This window comes from Primulina tabacum, chromosome 4 (assembly GCF_025594145.1).
Source record: "Primulina tabacum isolate GXHZ01 chromosome 4, ASM2559414v2, whole genome shotgun sequence".
Lineage (NCBI taxonomy): Eukaryota > Viridiplantae > Streptophyta > Magnoliopsida > Lamiales > Gesneriaceae > Primulina > Primulina tabacum.
Genome location: NC_134553.1, coordinates 10,678,879 through 10,684,953, shown reverse-complemented (window position 1 = coordinate 10,684,953; position 6,075 = coordinate 10,678,879). Strand labels below are relative to the sequence as shown.

Below are 6,075 nucleotides of genomic sequence, written 5' to 3'. Positions count from 1 at the left end.
CAGTTGTGGACTGTAAATGGTTATTTAAGGTCAAGAATGAATGTGAATCTGTTAGATTTAAAGCTAGGTTAGTGGCTAAGGGCTTTACTCAAAAGGAAGGTATAGATTATACTGAAATATTTGCTCCTGTCGTAAAGTTTACTACTGTGAGAATCATGCTTGCCCTTGTTGCTCAGCTTGATTGGGAGTTGAAACAATTAGATGTTAAAACTGCTTTTTTACATGGTGAACTTGATGAAAAAATTTTTTATGAGGCAACCTGATGGTTTTGTTGATTCTAAGTATTCTGATCATGTTTGTTTGCTAAAGAAATCTTTGTATGGATTGAATCAATCTCCTAGGCAATGGAACAAAAAGTTTGATGAATGCATGCTCTCTATGGATTTTACTAGAAGTAATTATGATCATTGCTTGTATTTCAAACACAATGCTAAAGTTCCTATTTTCTTGCTTATCTATGTGGATGATATGCTATTGATTAGTCCTTGTGTGAAAACTATTGATCATGTCAAAAATTGCTTGAGTGCTAAATTTGATATGAAATTCCTAGGAGATGCTAAACGTATTCTTGGAATGAACATTTATAGGGATAGAAAACGTTCAGTCATTTTGTTGAATCAAGATACATATGTTAAGAAAATTTTGAATAAATTTTCCATGTCGAATGCAAAACCAGTCAACGTACCTTTAGCTGGTCATTTTGTTCTAAGTAAAGAGCAATCCCCTAAAACTGATTTTGATGTTAAAAACATGAAGAATGTGCCATATTCAAATGCTATAGGTTCTGTCATGTATTTAATGGTTAGCACGAGGCCTGATATTGCATATTCTGTGAGTTGTTTGAAGTCGGTATATGTCTAATCCTGGTGTTTACCATTGGTTAGCTGTCAAATGGCTTTTGAGATATTTGAATGGTTCTGTAAAGCATGGTTTAAAATTTTCAAAATCTGATGTTGGTGTTAAATTGGTTGGATATATGGATTCTAATTATGCAAATGATAGGGACAATAGAAAGTCAACAACTTCTTATGTGTTTACATTGTGTGGTGCTTGTATTAGCTAGAAATCTCAATTACAACACATTGTTGCTCTTTCAACCACTGAATCTGAGTATGTTGCTGTCACTGAAGCTTTAAAAGAAGCTATTTGGTTGAAAGGTCTTATTTCTGAAATTGGTTTTCTTGAAGGTGATGTTGTAGTATTTTCTGATAGCCAGTCTGGTATACAACTATGTAAGAATCCTGTTTTTCATGATAGAACTAAACATATTGATGTTAGATTCCACTACATTCGTGATGTGGTTGCAAAAGACATAGTCTATCTTGAAAAAATTCTTTCTCAATTTAATCCTCCTGATATGGGAACTAAGTGTTTATCAGTTGAAAAATTTATATCCTGTCTAAAAATTTTAAACTTTGATACTTCTGATTGATGTGTTCTGTTTCTGTTATGTAGTGTAGCTTACTTAGTGTTTGCTATATATTGGTACTTGTACTAACTTTGTGTTTTCTGCAAGTGGGGCAATGATGATGGCTGTAGGTGACTCTCCTGACCAGTTGAACCGGTGTTGGGCCAAAAGGTGGAGAAATGTTGGGTTTGGACCCAATATTTTCTCTGGCCCATTACTATGGCCACCCTTATTTATATATGGGCTATAGGGCTTAAAAAGGTGGAACGCTCCTTTCATTTTCCCTTGCAGTAGCCGCCTTCGTTTTCTACTCCCCCAATAATTGTGAGCTGCCGATTGAGAGATGAGAGAACGTGAGTCTTGAGAGAAAAAAAAAGGTTGCTTCGTGTGTGTCTTCCTTCGGTGACTGAGTGTCTTCGGTGTTCTCTCTATTTTTGCGTTCATTTCTCTCTCATTTGTTCTCTTGACAGCAAGGGGACGAATTCTCTGTGTGTGTGTGCAACCCCTGGCCGTGAGAGCACACGTTACAGGAAGGGAAACCTTTGTGGTCTTCGCCTTGGTTTACTGTGTATTTGCAGAGGCCAAAATCAGTTCGTCTGAGCCCGTTTTTCTCCTAACACATTATATTATATTGTTTCCTGTTGTGCTGCAGGTTGGCTAGCAAAATATAAAGAAGATACGGCATCACCGATGGGCAACTAACACAATCTAATGCAGATAATCAATAACTTCAGCAGCATTGTCGATGGTTCTGAACACATGTATCTTAATCTTCATAACAGCAGTTTTTATATAGATCAACTTAAAATTCGATATTGTTATTTTTTCCGCAATAAAACCTATCAAATTTACGATATCTTATTAATTACACAAAACTTGTCAAAGAATAGCTTACTTATCAAGCAAAAAACAAAACCAGCGACTGCTTCAAACGAAACCAAAAACGCGTAGTCATTTTCCTTTCTCCTTTTGCGGCGGAAGATTCTCCGCTTTCCTTCTATAAATAACCGATTCCCCCTCATACACTAATCAAGAACTTCCAAGATAAACTTCACTCAGCAACCAAATCCCACTGCCAAAATCTCAGAAAGCCCATACAGAATCGTTCTAAAAAAATGAAGAATTTCTTTTTTTCAAGGTCATCATCTCACCCATTACATGATCATCATTCTCAGAGTGTGAGTGAAAAAACACACCACCATAGTTTTTCTGAAACAATAATGGAAGAAAACCTGGATGTGGCCGAAGCCATCATCAAGAAATGGGATGTAGATTCCCAAAAACACGATAAATTTTCATCCATGTTTGAACATGACAAAAATGAAGCTAAAAGATTTCTTGAAGCTGTCGGAAATCTGCAGAATGTCTTGCATTTCTACGTGAAGCTTAGTCCCACCTCTGAGAATCTTATACGAGCTCAGAACTTGATGAAAACAGCCATTAAAACGTTGGAGAAAGAATTTTACTTTATCTTAGCTGCTAACAGAAAGAATCTTGATTCGGAATCCGTTTCGGGTCGTTCTTCACTGGCTTCGACCCGATCAAGTATCTCGGGAATTTCAGGTGAAGTTTCAGAAGAAGAAGATAGCATGAGGTCACCTCATGATCAGGACATTGCTATGGCGGAGTTGAAGAGTATAGCCGACGCCATGATCGGCTCTGGTTACGCAAAAGAATGCGTAAACATTTACAAAATTGTCCGGAAATCCATTATCGACGAGTCATTGTATCATTTACACGTCGAAAAGTTCACCACTTCTCATATTCAGAAGATGGACTGGAGTGTTTTGGAATACAATAACAAGAACTGGTTGCACGCGGTGAAAGTCGCCGTTAAAGGCCTGTTCTACGGCGAGAAAATTCTTTGTGACTTCATCTTCTCTTTCTCGGAGAAGATCGCAGCTTCGTGTTTCGCCGAGATCTCGAGAGACGCCGCGGTGAATCTGTTTAGCTTCCCGCATAATTTCGCACGAAGCAAGAAGATTCTTTCGCCGGAGAAAATGTTTAGCGAGCTGGATATGTACGAGGCGATCTCCAACTTGTGGCCGGAGATCGAATCCATATTCGCCCACGAGTCGCTGGTTGATGTAAGGTCCGAGGCGGCGGCAGGCAGTGGCGAGTCTCGCCGAAGCTCTAAGAGTTATGTTGAGTCAATTCGAGGCGGCAATTCAAAAGGACACGTCAAACGCGCCGGTGAACGGCGGCGTACACCCTCTCACTCGCTATGTAATGAATTTCCTAGTTTTTCTAGGGGATTACAGCGGCTTGGTTTCCGATATAATCGGGGATCACTCAGCTGCGGCGCGGACACCATTTCCAGAATCTTACTTCTCCAGCCCAACATCGGCGGCGGAGTACCCATGGGCAGCCTCGATCACCACCCACCTGGCGTGGCTTATTCTTGTACTCCTTTGCAAGCTCGACGGGAAGGCGGCTCACTATCATGACGTGGCTTTGTCCTATTTGTTCTTAGGAAACAACCTAAACTACGTCGTTTGGAAGGTCCGGGGTTCTAATCTCGGGCCCCTACTTGGGTCTGATTGGATCTGGAAACATGTGTCCAAAGTGAAGCAATATTTAGCAAACTACGAAAAGATGAGCTGGGGTAGAGTGATGGCGTCACTAACCGAGGATCCAACGGTTGGCATACCAGAAAAGTTCAGAAAATTTAATTCTGAACTCGAGGCGGCATTTAAGAAACAGAAGTCATGGGTCATACCCGACCCGAAAATGTGCGACGAAATCAAAATTTACTTTTCCAATAATATTTCCTCCAGTTACAGGGCGTTTTACGAACAGTACAGAAGTGGAGTCGGGGCTGAGATTATCAAATATACCCCGGAAGATTTGGACAATTACTTTACGGACATGTTTTCGAAGAAAGAGGCTCCGGATAGCAATAGATCCATGTTGTACCCGACATTGTCGGATTCATCTATTTTGTTATATGGTAGTTGATGGGAATTTTTTGGTTTTTTGATTGGCCAACATTGGAAACTTTGTATACATTATTGATTTTGGGAAATTTGAATTGAGACGTGTAGCATCCCAAAAATATGAAGGTCTACGTAAATCATATGCATGCAAGTTATCAATTTCTTTTGTATTTTAATTAAATTATTTTAATGCATTAAATACATGATTGAGACATAAATAGGTAGTTTTAATTCTTGGTTTGTTAAAATTTCATGCACTAGGGTTTTAAGTTTCATTTCGCGCTCGAACGAGTAACCGAGATCGGAGATAATTAAGAAAAATATTTTTATTAAATAATTAGTTTTAATTATTTAATATATGGCTATTTAAGTGTGATTTTCGAAAATGGGCATTGGTAGAGTATTTTTACTCGTCGGTTCGTATTTTAAATCGGTACGCGAATTTTAGTGAGTCGGGGGAATTTTTTAGGGCTCGGACAATATTTTCAAAAACGTACCTAAACGAAATATTTTTCGAGAGTATTTTTTGGCTCGTCGGGATTTTTTTATTGTTTAATGTGCCTAAAAATATTTTAATCCTTTTAATTTTAATTAAAGACCCATTAACATTTATTATTATAACTTAAATTCCTTGATTAAAACCCTAAACCTAATTTCTTCATGGTGGCCGCCCCCCTCCATTTACCAGCTGCAGCAGGAGCTTTCTTCAAAGAAAATACAACAGCCCTTCGTTATTCTCTTGGGTTTTTTCAAAAGAATCTCTCCCCGCTTCTCCGGTGCACGTCTTACGTCTCGTTTGTGCGGTTGTTCATGCGTTTAGACGCAAAGACATGCCTAATACCTTTTTTTTTCTCATCATTCACATCATATTAAATATTTTGAATGATCTTTCATGAAAAATATGTCATTTAATAGTTTATTCGCGTTTTTATGGGTTTAGCATGAGAAAACTTGATTTTCTTGAGGTAGTTCATGTGTGATTTAACGTTTAAAGGGGCTTCCAGGTTCCAGGCTTGAAGAGGCACGATCCATGAGTGTATATCTGTCTTAGGAGTGGTTCGAACAGGTCTGGTATGACAGGACAAAGAGGCCGAACGAATTCTTTATGGTTTGAGGTTGTTTGCGGTTTTAGAGTGCGTATGGCTTAGGCGATCGAGGGGCTGCACTTGCGGATTATAGGCTATGTCCAGAGGGTTTATGAGGCTCATTTCAAGGCCCTAGATGGGTTAAGACGTGTCTGGTATGGTGCAGCAGGTGTGGCCGCTGAGTTTCTCGCGTTTGGGTAGATATAGGGCTCGATCTAGAGGAGGAAAAGACATGGGCTGTGCATGGGCTGTTGGCCAGGGTTACGACGGTATAGAAGGGTCTGGTTAGGTTCCTAAGAGGTCTGGTTGGAGTCGGGGCTGGTCTGGCCCAAGGCTGGTCCAAGCCAGTCAGGTGCAGGGTTGAGCGTTTAACTTGTTAGTGTGACTAGGGTTCGGTCCTCTAGGGTGCAAGAATTTTTTCAGCAGCTGTAGGGTCTTTTCCAGGGATCCTAGGTGGTTGGAAATAAGTGGTTTAAGGGCTGGTCATGTAGGTTTAAGTCACAGTTTAAATTTGGAAAGATTTGGTTAAGTTTCGGGTTGATTCGGCCGGGACCCGGTCCAAGTTTTTAAATGAATCGTTTATGTTTTGAAACGAGCTCAAGTTTACATCTAAGAAATGCTTATAAGTATGTTTTGGGATGTTTTA

At 39.6% G+C, this 6,075-nt stretch overlaps 1 pseudogene; it reads left to right on the top strand.

The window, feature by feature from the left end:
* The first annotated feature begins 2,289 nt into the window (after nucleotides 1–2,289).
* On the top strand, nucleotides 2,290–4,438 carry LOC142541546 (exocyst complex component EXO70H1-like; annotated as a pseudogene).
* Nucleotides 4,439–6,075: the final 1,637 nt, after the last annotated feature.